This window comes from Geotrypetes seraphini, chromosome 1, assembly GCF_902459505.1.
Source record: "Geotrypetes seraphini chromosome 1, aGeoSer1.1, whole genome shotgun sequence".
NCBI classification, from domain to species: Eukaryota; Metazoa; Chordata; class Amphibia; order Gymnophiona; family Dermophiidae; genus Geotrypetes; species Geotrypetes seraphini.
In genome coordinates, this window is record NC_047084.1 from 18,952,324 (window position 1) to 18,973,756 (window position 21,433).

At 43.5% G+C, this 21,433-nt stretch overlaps 1 protein-coding gene across 1 annotated transcript in view; it reads right to left on the minus strand.

The window, feature by feature from the left end:
• ATG10 (autophagy related 10) overlaps positions 1-6,000 on the minus strand; it is a 218,283-nt gene extending 212,283 nt beyond the window's left edge. Inside the window, exon 1 of the mRNA XM_033923911.1 lies at positions 5,508-6,000. The gene's annotated coding sequence lies outside the window, so the exon portion shown is untranslated. The remainder of the gene's footprint in view (positions 1-5,507) is intronic.
• Between the last annotated feature and the right edge of the window lie 15,433 nt (positions 6,001-21,433).

Sequence of the window (21,433 nt, forward strand, 5' to 3'; positions counted from 1 at the left end):
GTACATACCTCAGCCCAAAGGTTTAGGGGGGCATATCATATATGCTGAGGACTCAGGAGCCTTGAATTGACAATTGTCTAGATTTTTTTATTTTTTTTTTTAAATTCTACAAATTTGTAAATTTCCAGGCTTGAAGTCAGAATGATAGCTAAAGTATCAGGGTAGTTTTCACAATTTAGCCTTTTATAGTCTCCAATGCTTCCCCTTCAAATGCAGAGACAGTGATAGGAAATCACAGGAAGAAGGGGCTGCGCCCTCCCTATGGGGCTTTGGAGAAAGCTGTGGAACCAGTGAGTATTCGGGGGAATGGGATTGTTGAAAGGGAGTAGGAATTTAAGAATGGGTAAAAGTGTTAAGGGTCTGCTGCACACTGAGTTAAAGAACCGGAAGCAATGATGGTGTGGAGATGGGAACACTGGTTAAGAGAGTACATGCACTCATTTATGTTTCTGTGTCAGTGAGGAGAGTGTGGCGCAGTGGTTAAAGCTAGAGCCTCAGCACCCTAGGGTTGTGGGTTCAAATGCACGCTGCTCCTTGCGATCCTGGGCAAGTCATTTAATCCCCTCATTGCCCCAGGTACATTAGATAGATTGTGAGCCCACCAGGACAGACAGGGAAAACTGCTTGAGTACCTGAATAAATTCATGTAAACCGTTCTGAGCTCTCCTGGGAGAACGGTATAGAAAAATGAACATAAATATAAATAGAGCTTCCCTTGAAAATGTGGGCTGCTACAAATGTACATGTTTGCATACTAAAGGAAGGGAAGCATTTACCCAGCTAGCTATTACGTTTCCTGGGCAATTTCCTTTGAATGCTGTCCTAATACGAGGGACCGCTGAAAAGTTCTTAGCCCAGCCAACATAGTTGGGGGAAGTCTCCAACGAGGGCTAGGCATTTAGTCCATTGATTTTCCAATTTTTTCGTCCCATATTTTTCCAACAGAATGAAAACAGTGGAAAATAACTGTACTAAGTATATAGCCCTCGATGGAGACCGCCCCAACTTTGTTGGTTGGGCTAAGAACTTTTCAGCGGTCCTTAATGCTACAGAAAACAAGAAACATGATGGCAGATAAAGGCCAAATTGCCCATTCTTCTGTCTATCACAGGTGTCAAAGTCGGTCCTCGAGGGCCAGAATCCAGTCGGGTTTTCAGGATTTCCCCAATGAATCTGCATGAGATCTATTTGCATGCACTGCTTTCAATGCATATTCATTGGGGAAATCCAGAAAACCCGACTGGATTCCGGCCCTCGAGGAGGGACTTTGACACCCTCTATATCCTTTCAGAAACACCAAAGAAAGTGATGACTTTTATTTTGCTGCTTCCATTTATGAAGCTTTTCTTACAAGTAAAACTTTGTAAATATATACCATTACACTGTCTGTTGGCACCTCTAGTTTGTACCAGAGGCGATGGAAGGTGAAAATGGCTTATAGAATCTCTATGGTTTTGGCTCACTGCTGCAGAACTGCCAAGTTACTCAGCTCTAGGAAGGAGACTTTCTGGATAATCCATTAGTTAATTTATCTCCAAATTCAGTGTGCTATTTGTAGTCTCTGATGCTACCAAATGAAATCAGTGTTTCACATCTCATAATGTACCGAGATACGGGTGCAGAGATTCAGGACTAGTTCAGAATCTCCCTTCTGGAACTGGGTAGCTTGGTAGTTCTTCAGTACCATCAAGCCTTTCCATTTAAGGCATGTGCTCATCCACCAAGTATTACTGCCCCTATGCCTATAGATAGGCTCTAAATTTTTTCCTTGCTACTTCTGGAGAAGTGAAAATGTGTGTTTGATGGGGGAGAGGATAGGAGTGATAGGTTCTACACTTTCCCTGCTACTTCTGGAGAAGTAAAATGTTGGGGGAGGGGGGCGAGGTTAAGAAAGAAATAAATCACAGAGAGGGTGAAGGGGGAAATCCTGTTAGGGGGGCCCACAACTATATGCTTGCCTAGGACCCAATATAGTGTTAATCCATGCCCCACACATACTACCAATTTTGTAAACTTGCCTTGACTTGCTTGTTCAGACTGGATATTAAAAATTAATACTAATATATTAATTCTACATCACTTCAAGGATAAAGTGAGTTTTTAAAATATGTCTTGGATTGCCAACTAGCAAATTTGATAAGTGAGGCACCTGAGTAACACACTTGAGATCGTTTGCAGTTACTATATCAAGTGGGAAAGACTGAAATTGATGCATTTAGAGCAGAGATCTCAAAGTCCCTCCTTGAGGGCCGCAATCCAGTCAGGTTTTTAGGATTTCCCCAATGAATATGCATGAGTTTTATTTGCATGCACTGCTTTCATTGTATGCTAATAGATCTCATGCATATTCATTGGGGAAATCCTGAAAACCCGACTGGATTGCAGCCCTCAAGGAGGGATTTTGAGAACCCTGATTTAGAGGATCTGAAGAGCATTTTAGCCAACTGTTCAAGGGTTACAGTAGAGGACTTCAGGGGCTGCGCATTAGGAGCCTAGGAAGTAGAGAATGACACGGTGACAAAATTCATCACCGTTCCCGTTCCCGCGGATAACCGCGGGAAACCATCTTCATGTCATTCTTTAAAGAGAGAGGGAAGAATCAGAGTATGAATGGCCACAACCACTGACCTGCAGGCTTTGCTTTGAAGAATGCTGGTGTAGAAGGACTGAGATTGAAATAGATACTAGAAAATGACATGAGATTATTTCCCGCGGTTATCCGCGGGGACGGGAACGGTGATGAATTTTGTCACCGTGTCATTCTCTACTAGGAAGCACAAAATGGAGGAGTAACTTCATAGTTAATTCAGCAGGCTGAGAACCTGCAGCTACCTGTGACTTTGGGCAAGTCACCTAACCCAGTGGTTCCCAACCCTGTCCTGGAGGACCACCAGGCCAGGCCAGCCAGGATAGCCCTAATGAATAAACATGGAGCAGATTTCATGCCTGGTACTTCCATTATATGCAGATCTCACTTATGCATATTCATTAGGGCTATTCTGAAAACCCAACTGGCCTGGTGGTCCTCCAGGACAGGGTTGGGAACCACTGACCTAACCCTCTAGTGCAGTGGTTCCCAACCCTGTCCTGGAGGAACACCAGGCCAATCGGGTTTTCAGGCTAGCCCTAATGAATATGCATGAAGCAAATTTGCATGCCTATCACTTCCATCATATGCAAATCTCTCTCATGCATATTCATTAGGGCTAGCCTGAAAACCCGATTGGCCTGGTGTTCCTCCAGGACAGGGTTGGGAATCACTGCTCTAGTGCACAGGTGTCAAAGTCGGTCCTCAAGGGCCACAATCCAGTCGGGTTTTCAGGATTTCCCCAATGAATATGTATTGAAAGCAATGCATGCAAATAGATCTCAGGCATATTCATTGGGGAAATCCTGAAAACCCGACTGGATTCCGGCCCTCGAGGAGGGACTTTGACACCCCTGCTCTAGTGGCCTAACCCTCTAGTAATACATATGTGCATTACTACCATGCAAATATGTAAGCCACTTTGATTTTAATCACAAAAATGTGGCACTTCAAAATCCCATACCCTTTTCCTAATGAAGCAGTGTATAAGGCTGCAGATTTACCCAGGGCGCCTAACACCCTTGCATAGACCCTGATTTTATTTTTTTTTTTGTTCCAATTTCTTTAAAGCTATTACATCTCAGATGCCTCAAGGTTGGCTTCTCCAAGGCTAAGATACTAAAAACTTAACACCAGCGCTAGAAGCAATTAGGTCAGGAACTGTACGCATGCTAACATGCATGGCATGCATAAAGCCTTCAAAGAAGAGAGTGGGGAGTGGGATAAAACACGTCAACTTTGGGACAAACAAACTTTTATTTCTATAAATTAAAAATAAATATAAGAGCACATCAATAAGAGCACATGTATAAAAAGTCCTATGGACATAATGTCCTTTTATTGAAAGGATCCAGCCAATGACCCGACACGGTCCATGTTTCGGCCCCCAGGTGGAGGCCTGCCTCCGGGGTGTGTCTGTTGGTCCACTAGGTGTCACTCCAATGCTGGAAATACAAACTTTAAAAATTCTTTTAAAATACTAAGAGCATTTAAAAGGCTCATAGAAAATTCAAAATCAACAGGGTACACAGAAATCTCCTGCCACAAAGCCTCCATCATGCATGCTAATCTATGCACTGAAGATCAGTGCAAATTGTATTGAAATTGACTCAAATCATTTTTAAAATTAAATTGCTGATATTCGGCTTCTTTTGAAAGGAGAAAGAAGATTGTGCAGCCTGAAGTGCTGATAGTAAGAAAAAAAAAATCTGCAAGTCCGAGCAAAGCCAAGGGTGAAGGTGGGCATTGGCACATGGCGTCCTGCGCTTTAGTGTGAGTCTTACAGGTGATTTAATTTATAACATTTTATTGAAGGAAATAATATAATACTACAAAGCTACAAAAATTTGACAGGGGAGTTTAAATTTCATAGTGCAGGGGAAGGGTACCAGTGCTCTTGCATATCCTGTTTTGCTTGGTACATGCACACAGGGGTTTTGCAGTAAGCGTAGTTCTTGTGTGCATGCATCGGTCAAGATCCTCTCCCTTGTTTTTGCATTACTACCATGCATAAAATGTGCATCCTATTTGCTTTCTGGGTCTAGTTTTCAGCACTGTTCTTGCACTGTGGGATGTACACTCTTGCCTCTAATGCCAGCTTTGAGCATCAGACTTCAAAAGTGTCTAGCTGCATATTGCACTAGAGCCCCACCAGGATTAGCTCCTAATGCATCCAGACCTTGCTAAGTGAAGTGATTAGACTTTCCATGTTGAACTGGAGATATATAATAAATACTGTATTTTCCAATCCTGCAATATTTCAAACTGTGTTCTAATGCAATTTAATTCCCTGAGAAGGGGCAAGGGCAGTATAGATGTTTTATTAGCCTCTTAGTCTTACTGGATCACGTTAAGGGAATCAGACTAAAGTTAGAGTATCTGCCTATATAGGAACTCAGTAATCCAGGGGGGAAAGAAAAGAAAAGAAAAGGCATCCCAGGTCTTGTGTAAGTTCTACTGAAATGCTTTACTCCAGTCAATTGACTAACGAAGGGTATGTGTATGATAAAGTACAGTAGGGCATTAAAACACATACTAAAGATAGCATCTGTAAAGCACTTCACTTCTCCACCCAACTGCTTCTATGCAACCTCAAACTCCCCCCCCCCCCAACACCTCCGCCCCCCCTCCCCCAGCAAGTCAGTCTTCACATTCCCACCGTACAAAATATACTGTATATGTTTTAAATAATTTTCAGGAACACGGTATCTGCCAAGCCTCTAGCAATTTAAAGTTTAAACTAATAGGTCCCCTCTCCCTCTGATTGGGCGTCTTCCAGCACAAATCATCTCTTTATCCAGTGCTAGAGCTCCAGAGAGCCCCCAGGCACTCCCCTTCCCCCTCCAGACAGGGGCAGAGGCGTGGGCTGCGCTGCACTGCACTATAATAAATGCAAAACGAAGGTGGGCACGAAACATACCGGCTAGAGAGGCGTGAGCTAGCTGCCGAGAAACTTCTTCCAGCAGCGAGCGTGAGAGTCAAAGAGGTAGCGCGGCTTCCGGGCTGCAGTGGCAGAGGGAGGGAAGCCACGTGCACGAAACAGCAAATGCTATTCAGTGCGGCGGTTTCAAGCCGCCCCTGCTGGGGAATTGCTGTAGTCTAGCTCGCGCTCCTACCACCGGCGCTGAGTGCGTGCGTGCACTAGGGAGGGGCGGGGGGAGCTGCAGCGGGGCGGCCAGCAACCTCAGCTGTAGGAAGGCGGGAAAGGGGAATGGGGGTTAACTTGAGCTCCACGGGTTCTGGGCTCTGCTCGTGCTGTGCGCTTTTCTCCCTTTCCGACAGGACCCTCCGAAATGTATTCTTGGGAAGACTGACAGCCCGGGTCAAGAAACAGCTGTTGAAGTTAATGTTTCTTCCTCCCACTTCGTCTCATGCTTGTGACCGGCCAGCACAAAGTGAGATTCGTGCTGGCGCTGCTTCCTTCCTTTCCAAACGCAATTAAGAAAAAAGTATGTTTGCTCTTTGCTGGAACAGCTCAGAAATGAAACCTTCTAGCTCCTGAGTTTCTGTAAAATAATGCCAGTGGATTTGTAGCTGTGAAATATTTTGGCCCTTTCGTTTATAAAGGATTTTCTCCTTATTTGGGGGCACGGGCAAAACGGCTATAAAGTGTTGTTGTTGTTTTTTTGTTTTGTTTCTCTTTTATGTAATATATTGCGAACTGCTTTATAAAGCTTCGGGAGAGCAGACAGCTTTGGGGGGGAAAATGAGGTGCTTGAACTTTTGTATATAAAATAATTTGCTTGTTCTACCCTTTTTCATTTACCAGCAAGAGAAAAAGATCCTCTGTAAGTGACCTCACTGTTCTATTTGCCAGTCCATTATTGTGATATTTTGGATTTCCGTTGGAACTTTCTGACAGACGGGATATAGGTATTTTGGAACCCGCAGTTTGACAGCTGCTGTGAACGTCGGTGGGAGAGTATTGTTTATTTACCATATTTTATATGCCGCTTATATCAAAGCAGCTCACAAAGAAACATAAAAATTTAAAAACTTGACCAAATAACATATATTTAAAATTAAATACATTCCACACACATCCATTCAATAACATAACTTACAGTATCCACTCCAACTTACTTGGCTATTAGACCATGCAATCAGGCAGTAGGAAAAGCATGTAAAAACTGGAACAGTTTTTGATCAGTAATACTTAGTTACAAGTGGCTAAACTTGTGGAAGTAAAGAGGATAATTTTGTAAAAAGGCAGCTACTATAGGCATTAGTTATGGTGCCTGTTTTAAGCTTATTGTAGAAAGTAAAGTAGGCACCTATTTTGCTTTATGGAATACCAGCATAAGTGGCATAGAACATGCTTGCATCTAGGCATGACAACTTAAACTAGCCCTATAGCCAGTGTAAATGCCTGCACCTAGATGTAGGCTTGTTTCGCTTTCTGGCTTTTATTCATCATCAGACCTTAGTTTTGTTTAAAGTGCTTGTGCTCTATATTCTTCGTGTTGTGCAAATCGATAAACTTTTCTTATACAACTTTAAAACTTTTGTACTTAGCTTTAGCTATTTCTTCATTCTTTTTTTAAACCTCGGGAAGCTAAAGCTAAGTACAAAAGTTTTTTAAAGTTGTATAAGAAAAGTTTATCGATTTGCACAAAACATAGAATATAGAGCACGAGCACTTTAAAAAAAAAAAACTTAAGGTCTGATGATGAATAAAAGCCAGAAAGAGAAACAAGCCTTCAAATAATTTGGCTGGTGGTTGGCTGGAACTGAAGACCATAGAGGTACTTAGAAAGGTATTATCTGAAAAAAAGATCACTTAGAAATTAGGCACTTTGAAGTTTATTATATGCCGTTGTGGATTGATGGTGCACCTAGATGTATGCATGAAAATGCATAAATTATATAGAATTTCTATAATGTAGTTGCATATATGGTGACTCTACCCATGCACAGGCCCACCAGCAGAGTAAGTACCAGCAGAGTATGGCGCATACTTTGCTACTAGTTAATATTATATAAAAGGTCTGTGTGAATGACTAATATTACTAATTACGTTCCTTCAAGCCACCAAAAATTAAATGGTACCTTATAGAATTATCTTCTTAGTGATTTATGCAGAAAAAGATGGCACAGCAGATCTGAACTTCAATGAGAAGTTTGCTGGTATAGGGCAGAATTTGCTTTGTAGAACAGATTTTGGTTCTATAAGTTAGCCCGAGAGCGAGTCTCGATGGGCTTGGGTAACACGGGGCTGGATGGCTCTCATGTCAACCCATCGGGATTGGCTCTGGGAGGGCAAGTAGGAAGGACAGGCTAGCGTTAGCTGTTAGGATTGGGTAGGGCTGTCCCTTTGGGTTTGAGAGTCGGGGATTGGTGGGGAATAGGATGCGGGGCGGGGTTAGTCAATTTTAATGTAGAAGCAGCCGCAGAAGTCGGGGTTTGCTAGGTTCATGGCGGCGGGTTTTTCCCACCCTCCCTCCCCTTTTTGTTGGGTTTTTGATTGGTTCACGGGTTGGGAGCTCACAAGTTGCAGGCGGGGTCTGAGCTGCAAAAAGCCGGGGCTCATCTGGAGATGAGCAGCAGAAGGGCTGCTGGTTCGGAAGCGGGTCCCAGGTGGGCTGGTGACCCGGCCGAAGGGGCAGGGCAGCACCTGCCACCCCCTTGACCCTTGCTAACAGGGGCGGAGCCAAAAAGCTGTTTATGGTTACTGTGTTGTAGCTTGATGGTTGTATAATTGGTTATTTGTTATTCTAATAAACAGAGCTGCGACTCGTTTTTTCCAAACTGTTGTTGTGTGATTTATTTGAGGGATATATGTGTGTGTGGTAGGGGTCAGGGGGGATGTGCGGAGTGGGGGGTGGGGGAAGACCGAGGGGCCATTCTAGACCCAGCTGTTACTAGAATCCCAACCTCTCACCCACCCCATTCCTTTTCCTGTTTTCAAGGGCAGCCAAACACTTTTTTGGCTGGACAGTCTAACCAACTTCCAGCTTCACCCCAAGAGCTTGAGTTGCTGATGCTGTGTTGGGCAACATGTTGGTTGTGCCATTGCCACAATGGTTTACCACATTCCACTACCTGTGCCAGCTTTCCTTTTAAAGACAGATGAAATGGTCTAATCGGGACTAGGGAAGCCAGGATTTTAAATCTATACCTCCTGTGTCCCAGAGCTCTAAATGCTCCCAACACTACTATGATGCTCTATACCCTCTTTTACTAAGCTGCAGTGGAGGTTTCTACTATGGCCCAGAGCGCTAAATGCTCCGATGCTCATAGGAATTCTATGAGCTTCAGAGCATTTTCTCCCTAGGCCACGGTAGAAACCTCTACCGCAACTTAGTAAAAGAGGGCATATGTTAATTTGTGACCCTAGGCAAATCGTTTTATCTCTCATTGAAACAGGTACCCCTTTAGAATGTGAGCTGTGACATCTAGCACTTATCACCATATTAAAGATAGTTTCCTCAAAATAAAGTTTGAACTCTTACAGTTAGAAATGCAATTCATAAATCATAAAATGTCATTAATTTGTCAGCAGGTAGGGGGTAGAAATACTGATGTTAAAAATCTTACATTGTATTCTTTAATATTTATCTCTTTGTTCTTTTCATATTTCTCTAGAATGTCTTTAAATACTTCTTACATACCGTAGATACTATAATTAGACTGTGAGCCCACTAGGACAGAGGGGGAACATTTTCTAATGATTGAAAATGTAATCCTTATTTCTAATGTATTAGTATTTTAAACTGCTTAATACTCAAGTACAAGAGGTATATCAAACAAAACAGGGAGGGGGTTAGGGTGTTAAAGTATTCATTTTATGCATTTTAAAAGTTTATTATTTTATAGATTCATTTACTTTGGCACCCTAGGACCTTATATTTATTCCCTGATATATGTTTTTAAAATTTCTGGTGTCAGGTCTTATTGCTGTAAGTTTGTTTAATAGCTTAATAGAGGGGTTTTTTGGTATGATTTGGGGGAATTTAAAGGGTATTCATTGATCATATTATTAAACTATATTTGTTTGTGTAATTTCACTAATGAAATTCCACATAGGTAGGCAATGAACTTTTATTTTGTTGTTATATTTTATTAATTATTTGTCCACTTCTTAGAAAATATTTATCTATTTATATTGGTATCCATTAAATTTTTTAGTTTATAGGGGTTGATTAATTGTAATTGTATATGGGGAGGTAATGTGTTAGGTTGCCTGAGGGAGGGATATGGCTACTAGTCTAAATATATGATAAGGGGAGGGCTGGGAATATGGGGAGAAAGGGGGGTTTAAGGGGTTTAGGATGTGTATTGAATAAAGGGTGTATTTGCGTGGTGTATTTGATATACTATTATGAGTTCTCATTTGAAATTTTGCAATGAATTTTAAATTGTTTTCTTTAAATGTTAATGGCCTCAATCAACCTGTTAAGAAGAAGAAAACACTCAATTTTTTAAAGTAGCAAGATGCGGATATATGTATGATACAGGAAACTCATTTGACTGCGGGGGAATCTATGAAACTGGGAGGTTGGGTCAAGCAGTGTTTTTTGCGCCGGCTGTGGGAAAGAAAGCGGGGGTGGCTATTTTAGTCCATAAGAAATGTTCAGCTGTATTTAATTTTATTTCTGCAGATCCTTCAGGAAGGTGGGTTCAGGTATAGATGACCTTGGGGAAACATGCTCTGACACTGTTTTGTGTTTATGCCCCTAATTCAAATCACATATAAGTGAGACTGACCTCAATTAAGTAACCACCCACAGTGAGTGATCAACAAGATTTTGGTCCGCTCAGATATGAAACTCCGAGAGAGAAGGGGAACCCTTACTTCCAAAATGGGTTTACCGTCCAGTCATTGCGAACTTCTAAATGTTAGATCACTCTCTGAGACAATATATATAATTAAAGTTTTCTTCTTAATTGGACTTGTTCTTTTTCTTTTCTTTGTAATAATTTATGTTGGTTTGCATACAGACAGAGATACCACCAATTGTATGAAAAAACTTCACTTATCTTTGAACATTTTGAGGGTTCCCAACGTGGCCCTGTTTCGGAATCTGCTTCAGAAGACCCGAACAAAAATTCTTAATTAGTGTGAAAAGTTTAACTTATCTCCGTGGTAGTATGGTCGTATCTGCAATGCAAATATGTTGAAAAACAGCATCTGCTATATGGACACAACTTTATGTCCACTACACAGTGCTACTTAAAGTATGTCATTGGCAAAAATTCAGATTGGAAAACACTTAACTCTTTACATACCTTTGTAGAGTGTACAAAATTATTTCAACCAACAAGAACGCTGACATTCGATCCTTCTTTTAAAGGAAAGGGGAGGTACACGACGTACTTTGCGTGCTGACATGACTCACAAATGAAAAGAAATTCATAAAAGGTTGCAATAAATTAACACTTTCAACAACACTGACAACACCATTGTCGGACTTGTAAAGCACGCTGCTTATACTCATCACAGAAAAGCTATCCACTCGATCTCATTGTTAAGTCCATTCGGGTGGAGTGAGTTTAAAGAATAGATCCATTTCTGTTCTTTTTTCCACAAGATGGAGACAGCAAACTACAGACCTGTGAGTCTCACATCAATAGTGTGCAAACTAATGGAAATTCTAATCAAACGCCAATTGGATATGATCCTGAACGAGAAGAATCTACGGGATCCCCGTCAACATGGATTTACTAAGGGGAGATCTGCCAATCCAACCTGATCAGCTTCTTTGACTGGGTGACGAGGAAGCTGGATGTTGAGGAGTCCCTGGACATCGTATACCTGGACTTCAGTAAAGCATTCGATAGCGTACCACACCGCAGGTTGCTGAACAAGATGTGTTCTATAGGATTGGGCGACACATTGACGAAATGGTTTGGGAACTGGCTTGGAGGTAGGCTTCAGAGGGTAGTGGTGAACGGCACCCCCTCCGAAATGATGGAGGTAATCAGTGGAGTGCCGCAGGGCTCGATCCTGGGCCCGATCCTATTCAACATCTTTATAAGAGACATGGCAGAAGGGCTGCGAGGTAAAATAACATTATTCTCCAATGACGCCAAACTAAGCAATGTAGTGGGCAAAAGCACAACAGACATAAATTCAATGTCCGACAACATGATGCACGACCTACTCCTACTGGAGCGCTGATCTAGGTCCTGGCAACTCAGCTTCAATGCCAAAAAATGCAAAGTCATGCACCCGGGCAGCCAAAATCCATGCAAGACTTACACCCTTAATGGCGAGATCCTAATGAGAACTGAAGCAGAACGAGACTTAGGGGTGATCGTCAGTGAGAACATGAAGACTGCCAATCAAGTGGAGCAAGCTTCATCCAAGGCAAGGCAAATCATAGGTTGCATACGCAGGAGTTTCGTCAGCCGTAAGCCTGAAGTCATTATGCCATTGTATAGATCCATGGTGAGGCCCCACCTGGAATACTGTGTGCAATTCTAGAGGCCGCATTACCGTAAGGATGTACTGAGACTGGAGTTGGGCCACCCGGATGGTCTCGGGACTCAAGGATCTCCCGTACGAGGAACAGCTGGATAAGTTGCAGCTGTACTCACTCGAGGAATGCAGAGAGAGGGGTGACATGATCGAGACATTCAAGTATCTCACGGGCCTCATCGAGGTGGAAGAAGATATCTTCTTTTTCAAGGGTCCCGTGGCAACAAGAGGGCATCCGTGGAAAATCAGGGGTGGGAAACTGCACGGGGACACCAGGAAATTCTTTTTCACTGAAAGGGTGGTTGATCGCTGGAATAGTCTTCCACTTCAGGTTATTGAAGCTAGCAGCGTGCCTGATTTTAAGGCCAAATAGGATAAACACAGAGAAAGGTAGGGGATGGTCATTGGGGTGGGCAGACTTGATGGGCCGTGACCCTTATCTGCCGTCTATTTCTATGTTTCTATATAATAACAGGGTCCAAAACTGAATACCTTAAATCTGCAGGGTCATGTTGCTGGTTTGTCAGTGTTGTTGAAAGTGCTAAAAATAGCGGCGTTTTTGGCTCAAAGTAAGGGCTTTCTTAACTAAAAATGATTGTGTCTGTATTAAAGGAGGCATAGCCCCTGATGAAACCAGAAGTGAAACGGTTGGGCAGCCGTCGGGCATAAAGATAAGTGCCTTTCCTTTACAGCACTGTATAGCACTTTATAGCACTCTATGCACTTTATAATTTATGCAGAGCCGGAAAAGAAAATTAATTTATATAAAAACATTTTTGCACATGCTACTTGCTAAGACCAGTGATGAAAACATCACCCCAGTAAGGATACAAATAGAAATACTAAGTAGTACCTTGGGTGTTTGAGGTCTAGCGGAAAAATACATTTAATGTAGTTTTGTCCTCATTATCTGGAGATTTGAAATGTGTATCAAGCCAGAGCTGGTGTTAGACAGCAACTGTGAACTAGGACCTAAAAGAGAGAAGAAAAGTCTTTTTTATTTATTTTGTTTACATCAAAGAGCCAGCATGGGGTTGGAGAGGTTGTAACCCTATACTTCTACTAAGACTAAGGGGGTCCTTTTATTAAGGTGTGCATTTAGCACACGCTAAATTGGTTAGTGTACCTTAATAAAAGATCCCCTAAGTATCTTAATACAAAATTCAGCCCGCAACTTAGCCTATGTTTTAGATTTTGGCCTCTTATGTGATTGAATTTGACACCCCTGCAATAGAAGAAGTGGAGAGAAAAACTGTGTCTGAATTCAAGAAAGCATGGGACGGGTACATGGTAGTGCTGCCCAATTCACGATTCGAATCGGTTCACCGATCACTTCAGGTGAATCGATTCGAAACCAAAAAAAAAATTGGTTCCCGATTCGGCTGACCCTCCCTCTTGCCCCCTAAAGCAGGAGCGGCAGCACTGCTCTTGCTGACCAACTGCTGCCACACGTTCTTTAGAAGGCAAGGGGGGAGGGTCAGTTGGGAAGTGCTGCTATCCGGCTTCCCCCCCCCTCCTGGCATATCTTTTCCCTCCCCTGGCGTCCGTTTCCCTCCCCTGGCATTCGGCTTCCCACCCTTGGCCTCCCACTTACCCCCCAGGCCTTCCCGCACCATTTACCTGTGAGGAACAGCCTGCAGATAAGATCGCGATGCTAGCAATCTTTCCACTGCTTCGGAGCTGTTTCCTCTGCGATCCTGCCTCCGGCGTCAGAGGAGGAGCGGGACCGCGGCAGAGGAAACAGCTCTGAAGCAGTAGAAAGATCGCTAGCATTGCGATCTTATCTGCAGGCTGTTCCTCACAGGTAAACGGTGCGGGGAGGCCAGGGGGGAAGCCGGACACCAGGGGAGGCCAGGGGGAACATGCAGGCCTTCCAGGGGGGGTGAGCAGTCCTTCGGGGTGGGGGGGGGGCTGGGACAAGCCTTCAAGGGGGGGGCAGGCCTTCAGGGGGAGGTTCAGACTTTCAAGGAGGGGACAGGCAGGCCTTCAGGGGTGGGACGCAGGCCTTTAAGGGGGGGAAAGGCTTAAAGGAGAAAGCAGGCCTTCAGAGATGGTGGCACATGCCTTCAGGGGAGATGGGCAGACCTTTAGGGATGGGGTGCAGGCCTTCAGGGGGGGACAGACCTTTAGGGGAGGGGGGCCCTGGTGTAGAAGTGCACAGAGGGAGGGAGGGAAGGCGGGGTTCAAAGTGACGTGCATATGCCGGACTTGGGGGGGAAGAAATAATGGGTCTGAAAATAGAGGAGAGGGAGAGAGATGATGGGCAATGGGATTTAGGGAGGGAAGGAACAGAAAGGGAGATAAATTGGACACAAGGGATGGTGTGGAGGGGGGATAGAGATACTTGATAGGAGGGCAGTTGGGAAAAGAAAGGGAGAGATGGTGGACCCTGGGGTGGTGGGAAAGGAGGGAGAGATGCTGGATGAAAGGGTAGTTGAGAAAAGGTGGATCTGTGGATGGAAACAAAAAAAGGGAAGACGCCAGATCTCCTGGGGAGGGAAGGGAAACGAAAGATGGATGGTTAGCATGGAGAAAGAAGAAAGAAGGAGACCCTGGTAAGCAAGTTATCAGAAGACAACCAGAGCCTGGGACCAACAAGATTTGAATAATGACCAGACAACAAAAGGTAGAAAAACTAATTTTATTTTCTGTTTTGATCGCTGGACTAGTCTTCCACTTCAGGTTATTGAGGCCAGCAGCGTGCCTGATTTTAAGGCCAAATGGGATAGACACGTGGGATCTATTCACAGAGAAAGGTAGGAGAGGGTCATTGGGGTGGGCAGACTAAATGGGCCGTGGCCCTTATCTGCCGTCTATTTCTATGTGATTACAATATGTCAGATTTGAAAAGTGTATCCTGCCAGAGCTGGTGTTAGACCGCAAACGTGAGCTAGGATTTAACAGAGAGAGGAAAAGTCCTTTTTGTTTGTTTATTTTGTTTACACCACAGCAGCAGTGTGGTTAGGATAAGGCAAAGGGGGTGAAGAGGTTATAACATAAACCCATCAGGATGTTTTGGAAAAAAAACAAAAAAAAAAAAACCACCCAATTGAGCAGGAAAATCGAATCGAAAAACCAATTCAATAGGCTGAATTGAATCGAATCAAATCATTTTTTTTTTTTCCTGAATCGGGCAGCACTAATACATGGGATCTCTTAGGGAGAGCAGGAGATAGTGGATGCTGCGGATGGACAGACTGGAGGGGCCATTTGGCCTTTATCTGTTGTCATGTTTCTATGAGTGATTTATCATTACATTACATTACATGACTTCTATTCCACCTGTGCCTTGCGGTTCTAAGCGGATTACATTGGAAGATAGCTGGACATTTCCAGGAAGTTACAACTTTGGAAGATAGCTGGACATTTCCAGGAAGTTATATTACATTGGAAGATAGCGGGGCATTTCCAGGAGGATACATTACATTGGTAGATAGCCGGGTTTCAAGTTACATAGTGAGGTTTCAGGTTATATTTTGTGACATAGAGAGGGGTTACCAGAGGGATGGGTAGTTCGCAGGATATTTGCAGAGGGGATGTGAGGAGGGGGAGGGTAAGTTAACTGAATATGTTTTTTGAATAGTAGTGTTTTTATCTCTTTTCGGAATGCTTTAAAGTCAGTTGTTGTGGTCAACAGATTGGAGATGGCGGGGTCAATTTTCGCTGCTTTTGTCGCTAGGAGGCTGTCATATCCCCAAACAAACAGGGAAGCAAAGTACAATCTTATGGCACACTTCTAAAATTGAATATATGCAAAGAAACAAAGACTAGAAGTGGCTCTATACTTATAACTGTGATTAACACACTCTTATTCTTCAGTGCTCAGAGATTACTTGATTTCAGACCATGGGACCAAGTCCAAGCAGATGAACATCTGTAATTTTCTCCTCTAATCATCGCACTGACTTTTAAAGTGTGAATATTTTCAAAAATAGAAATGTGAAAAACTGCATGAATTTATCTGAAATAATTAGAAGTATATAGCAGATTCTGGGTTCTGACACGTTTCGCGATTCTGCTTCCTCAGAAAACCCATAAGATGTGTTCTTTGACGTTCAAAAATAAATCTGTCCAATACAGCCTTAACTTCTCCTGTGAGAATGCATAGCAGCCAATTAGCTAGCGGCTCTGCAGGGGCAGGAGCGAATGAAGATTGCTCCTGCTGCAGTTCACTGCTGGACCACCAGGGACTTAACAGGTATGCAGAGTGGGCAGGAGAGAGAGAAAAGTTGCTTAAAGTTGGCCCGGGCAGGAGACAGAAGGAATCTCTCCTGTCCTGGCCCACCACTGGACCACCATGGATTTAAAAGGTACTGGGGGGGAGGGGGGTAGCGGTTGGTAGATAAAAATTGTTAAAGTTAGCTGGGGCAGGAAATGGGAGAGATCCCTCCTGTCCTGGCCCACCAGGACTTATGTAGGCCCAATAGAGGCCTGTAAGGCATCAGGAGGGAGGGGGAACAGGGTACAGAACCTGGCAGGGCAGGAAGGAGGGGGACTGAATGCAGAGACTGGCATGGCAGGTGAGGGAGGGGGGGCTGGATGCAGAGCCTGGCAGGGCACTGCACTTGAATATTAACACCCCCTCCTCCCTCGGTTTATATTCGAGTCAACCTTTTTCTCCTTATTTGGGGGAAAAAGGTTACCTTGGTTTATATTCAGATCGGTGTATATTTGATTATATACGGTAACCTCCAAAAGTCAATCAGCAAATGAGTGTCATGTGCTAATTTAACATTAAAATAGGAAATATTTTGATATTGCACCAAATCTAACTTTAGGTTACAAAATCTTGGCAATTATTTGCCTTGTAAAGAAACCCATTGGGCTTCTAAGTTTGAGTGTTGTGCTCATAAGTTGGCCTCTTTAGAAAATTTACTACAGCTCAGTGCCTAAAATTAAGATAAAATTTCAGTAAACTTAAATTTAGGAGCATAAAAAGTGGGTAGTAGTGGGACAATAATAGGGCAAGAGGAAAAAAAATCTTAGCACTGCTTTTCAGCACTAGGGCCCTGATTCTCTAATCAGCGCCTAGGTTCATATATCACAGGTAAATGAACGGCAGTCCTAAAATTTATAAACATAACTTTTAAACTCCTAAATTAAGGTGAATTTTTGAGCTGAAAACTTAGGGCCTCTTCTATTAAACTGCACTAGCAGTTTCTAGCGCAGGGAGCCGCGCTGAATGGCCCGCACTGCTCCCGACGTTCATAGAGTTCCTATGAGCGTCGGGAGCAGCACGGGCCATTCAGCACAGCTCTCTGCGCTAAAAACTGCTAGCCAGTTTACTAGAAGAGGGGGTTAGGCTCCTAAATTTGGCTAAGAATAGGGCACAAATTTAGGACCTCAGCCTTTCTTGAATATTGGGCCCACTGTACTGTATATCTAGGGACACTGGTCTTTCCAGCTAGCTAGTAACAGGAAATGTTTAAATGTAAAGTTTTTATACATAAAAAGCTATAACTGGAACAGAGACATGAGTTCTTAACCAAGGCTGTACTGGATGCTGATATAAAATATTCAGGGAGGCTGCATCTGTTCTTATGCCTCCTTCTGACTTGAGAGGGGAGGTTAAGAGTCTCATTTGTTTGGGCACTGTTTGTTTATTATACTTCTACTATACAGATCATTCCTCTCCTTAAGACTGCTAGATAATTGCAATGACCAGTGATTAGAACATATGACCTGCAACTAGAAGAACCCCACATGAGATGATGGGTCTGATCTTGGCATTCTCTTGATGTACAGACCACCTGGTAGCTGGAACACAGTACAGGACAAACTGTTTAACCTGATCTCTCACTTCAATACATCAATCTGATCATCCTGGGTGATCTAAACCTGCACTTGGAATTGCATGAGGACCCCAAAGTCCATTCCTTTAAAAAGCCTACCAGAACAAATATCGCTACTTTCCCATGCAATCCAATTTATAAGGGTGGTCACTTCTTAGACTTCATCTGTAGTATATCTAAAGGCCTGAAATTTCCCCTGATAGACCATATTAAATGGGAACTAGTTAAACGGTCCAATCACTATCTTCTAAATCTCTACCTAAAACTGCCCAAAACTGTAATATCAGCAACCATTGCATAACTTTCTGTGTTTAGGCATAATAAGATATCGCCAGAGGAATTCTGGAATGAGATTATGGATCAACTGGAGCCTATGAGCGAAGATGGTGACAACTCCATAATCTGGCAGGCACTTACAACAGCTCTAGATAAGATTTCCCCAACCAAATACCTATTACACTGTCCATTTTAAGACAGCTTGCCACATCCTTGTTTATTTGAGCCAAAGGGCCCATCCTCAATGCGCAGAATACACCCGCATATTAAAAAAAAAAATCCCCGCCAAACCAAATTGAAGATCGGCAGGAGATAGGCCCATTCTCTCCCGTTGCGATTGCTCCGGACACCGACCCATGGCAGCAGGAGGGATGTCCACACTCTCCTGCTGTGTCACACAATTCCCTGACACTACTACCCACCCACCTTCAGCCCGCAGCGGGAGAGATGCCCCTTCTCTCCCACTGCATTGCATAATCCCCTGACACTATTATACTCACCCCCGCAGCGGGAGAGATGCCCACTCCCTCCTTCCATCACCCCTTCCTACCGTATTCACGAAGTCCAACCAGATGGACACCTACCTGCTCGGCTGGCAGGCCCACCTCTTACAAAATGATGGGTCTTCCCCTTCCCGGTGCCTCCTGAGATGTGCTGGGGAGGGACCTAAGGCTCTGACTGGCCCAAGCGCATAAGGCCTCTCCTAGGAAGGGTTTTAAGTGCCTGGGCCCCCTCCCCCTTTCTCTGAACTTAAAAAAAAAATGCCTACTCCCTCCTGCCTCAGCCACCCAGATCCCTACACATATACCCCAAATCCACCCTCTTACCTTATTCAGACAAGCAGGTTGGATTCCCATTCCTTCCTGCCGGCAGGCCTGTCTTTTCATAATAGCAGGCCTTCTTCCTGGTGCATCCTGGGATGCACTTTGAGGGGCCTAAGATTCTGATTGCCTAAGGCCCCGCCCATAAAAAAGCTGCACTTTAACACTACCAGCACCTCTAGATTTCAGAGCATTAAAAATCAGTGCTTCATTTTGTGCATCATCTGGGCATCAATCAGAGTACTCATTTGAATACTGATGAGCCCGCTGTAATCTATTTACATATGATTATGGGAGGCTGCTACCAATCACAGATTAGATTGCAATTAGTCATTTTGGGCATCAGTAGTTGAAATATTTTGACGCTAAACTGGTTAAAAGTGGTTTAGCTTAGATCGTTACAGACACGATGAGTTTTGAGCATATATAGGGTTGCCAGATTTTCCCACTGTAAAATCTGGATCCCCTAGACCCGACCCCAGGCCCCTCCCAGTTCTGCCCTAATCACGCTCTAGCCCCACCCCCCACTGCCTGCTCTTGTCCACAAATTGCATTGGGCATGGAGGAAGTCTGCGCATGCACAGATGTCATGCGATGACATCATACATGTGTGCATGATGTCATCACGTGTCATCCACGCATGCGCAGACTTTCTCCCTGCCCGATGCGATTTGAGGAGGCTTTTCAAAACCCAGACAAAGTGCAAGGTTTTGAAAAGCCGTCCAGACATCTGGTAACCCTAAGCATATGGGCCTCAGACTGAAGGTTGTTACAGGATACAGCTGCAGTCTGCTATTGCTATTATCTATGAAACTGTACTAGTGATTTAATCACAGCTCTGAAACCATGAAGACTGTGAAGCTTTGTTTAAGACAGGGGTGTCCAATGTCGGTCCTCGAGGGCCGCAATCCAGTCGGGTTTTCAGGATTTCCCCAATGAATATGCATGAGATCTATGTGCATGCACTGCTTTCAATGCATATTCATTGGGGAAATCCTGAAAACCCGACTGGATTGCGGCCCTTGAGGACAGACATTGGACACCCCTGGTTTAAGAATACAGTTGCAGCTTGCATTGCTGTGTTCTTTGAAAGAATACTACTGATTAAAATACAGAATCTATGAAGATTTTTCTAGGAATATATCTGCAGTATTCTATTGTGAGGAGTTTCTCTTTGGTGTAATGTCTACAAATGGGTTAACTTTGCATATACCATGACAGGAATGAACCTTACTCCCTATGCTAGAGTATATTGGAGATTCATTCTCACAAAGCTGCAGCTGTGAAAAAGTTAAATCGCAAATGCTTGGAAGATATGAGCTTAGAGGCTCACCCCCCCTTCATTTAAATAATTGTCACACACAGTTGTTTTTTTTAAGCCATTGCAGCATTACATTTTCTGGTGCACCATCAACTTAAGCAATCACTTTATATCTAGGACAGGGAGTCCCAAACCTGGTCCTGGTTCATGAGAGATATTTGCATGCACTGCTTCCATGGCATGCAAATCTCTCTCATGTTTATTCACTGTGGATATCCTAAAAACCTGACTGGCTGGAATGCCTCTATGACCAGGTTTGGAAACCACTTCTACGGTATCAACCAGGCTTTCATATACAGCACAAACATGTCTGGCAACACTGAAGAATGATGAGGCATAATAAAAAATAAAACAGCCTGTGTAAGTAAGGTAAGAGATTTCTCTTCCAACTTGGTCTACTTAAGATAGTTGTGTCTTTCATGTGCATATCTATGACTGTTGGTACCCCTTTTATGTCCATCAGTACTGTGCAGAGATGTGGAGGCTCGTTTTCAAAGCACATAGTCTTACATAGTTTGGAATTCTATGTGCATTGTAAATGAGCACTTAAGCCTCCTACAGGAGAATCTTTTTTTCTCAGTTTGAATGAGGAGTGTGGAATTCCTGTTCTCTTCAACAGTTTACAGGATATACCTAATGACTATACATGAGACAAATTTGCTTGAACAGTGATTTAGTTGTAGTCAAAGTTGTCATATACAGTACATAGTTATGAAGGATATCTTGAATGATCTAGTGGATTGAGGTCTATGAGGATCAGAGGTTGTCTACCTGTGGCCTGATTCTGGAAGAGTTGACTGAGTGAGAGAGCTTGATTTGGTGCTTGGCTGCCACCTGACCAAGCTATTCATCTTTCAATTGTGTGAGAGGTTGCTAGGATGCCTTAGCAGTTGTATCTAGCTGAAGTGATGATAGCTGTCTGTTATCTGGTGACTGGCTACTTCCAGAAGGCAGCTGAAAGCTTCAAGTTGAATCGGGTAGTCTCTCCCCAGAAGTGTCAAGGCTTCTCTGAACACCAGGGTTGCTTACACGCTCAACTGCATCTATAATACAACAGCAGAGACAGGAGACTTTTCCTTGAAAGCTCATTTTCCCAGTGAGTTTGTAGACAGGCTTGCCAATCCTCCAGCATTGTCAAGTTTACACCCCATGATTCTGCTGCTGCTGAGATTTTTCTAAGAGAGAACATCAAATGTGTTTCAAAGCTGAAATTAA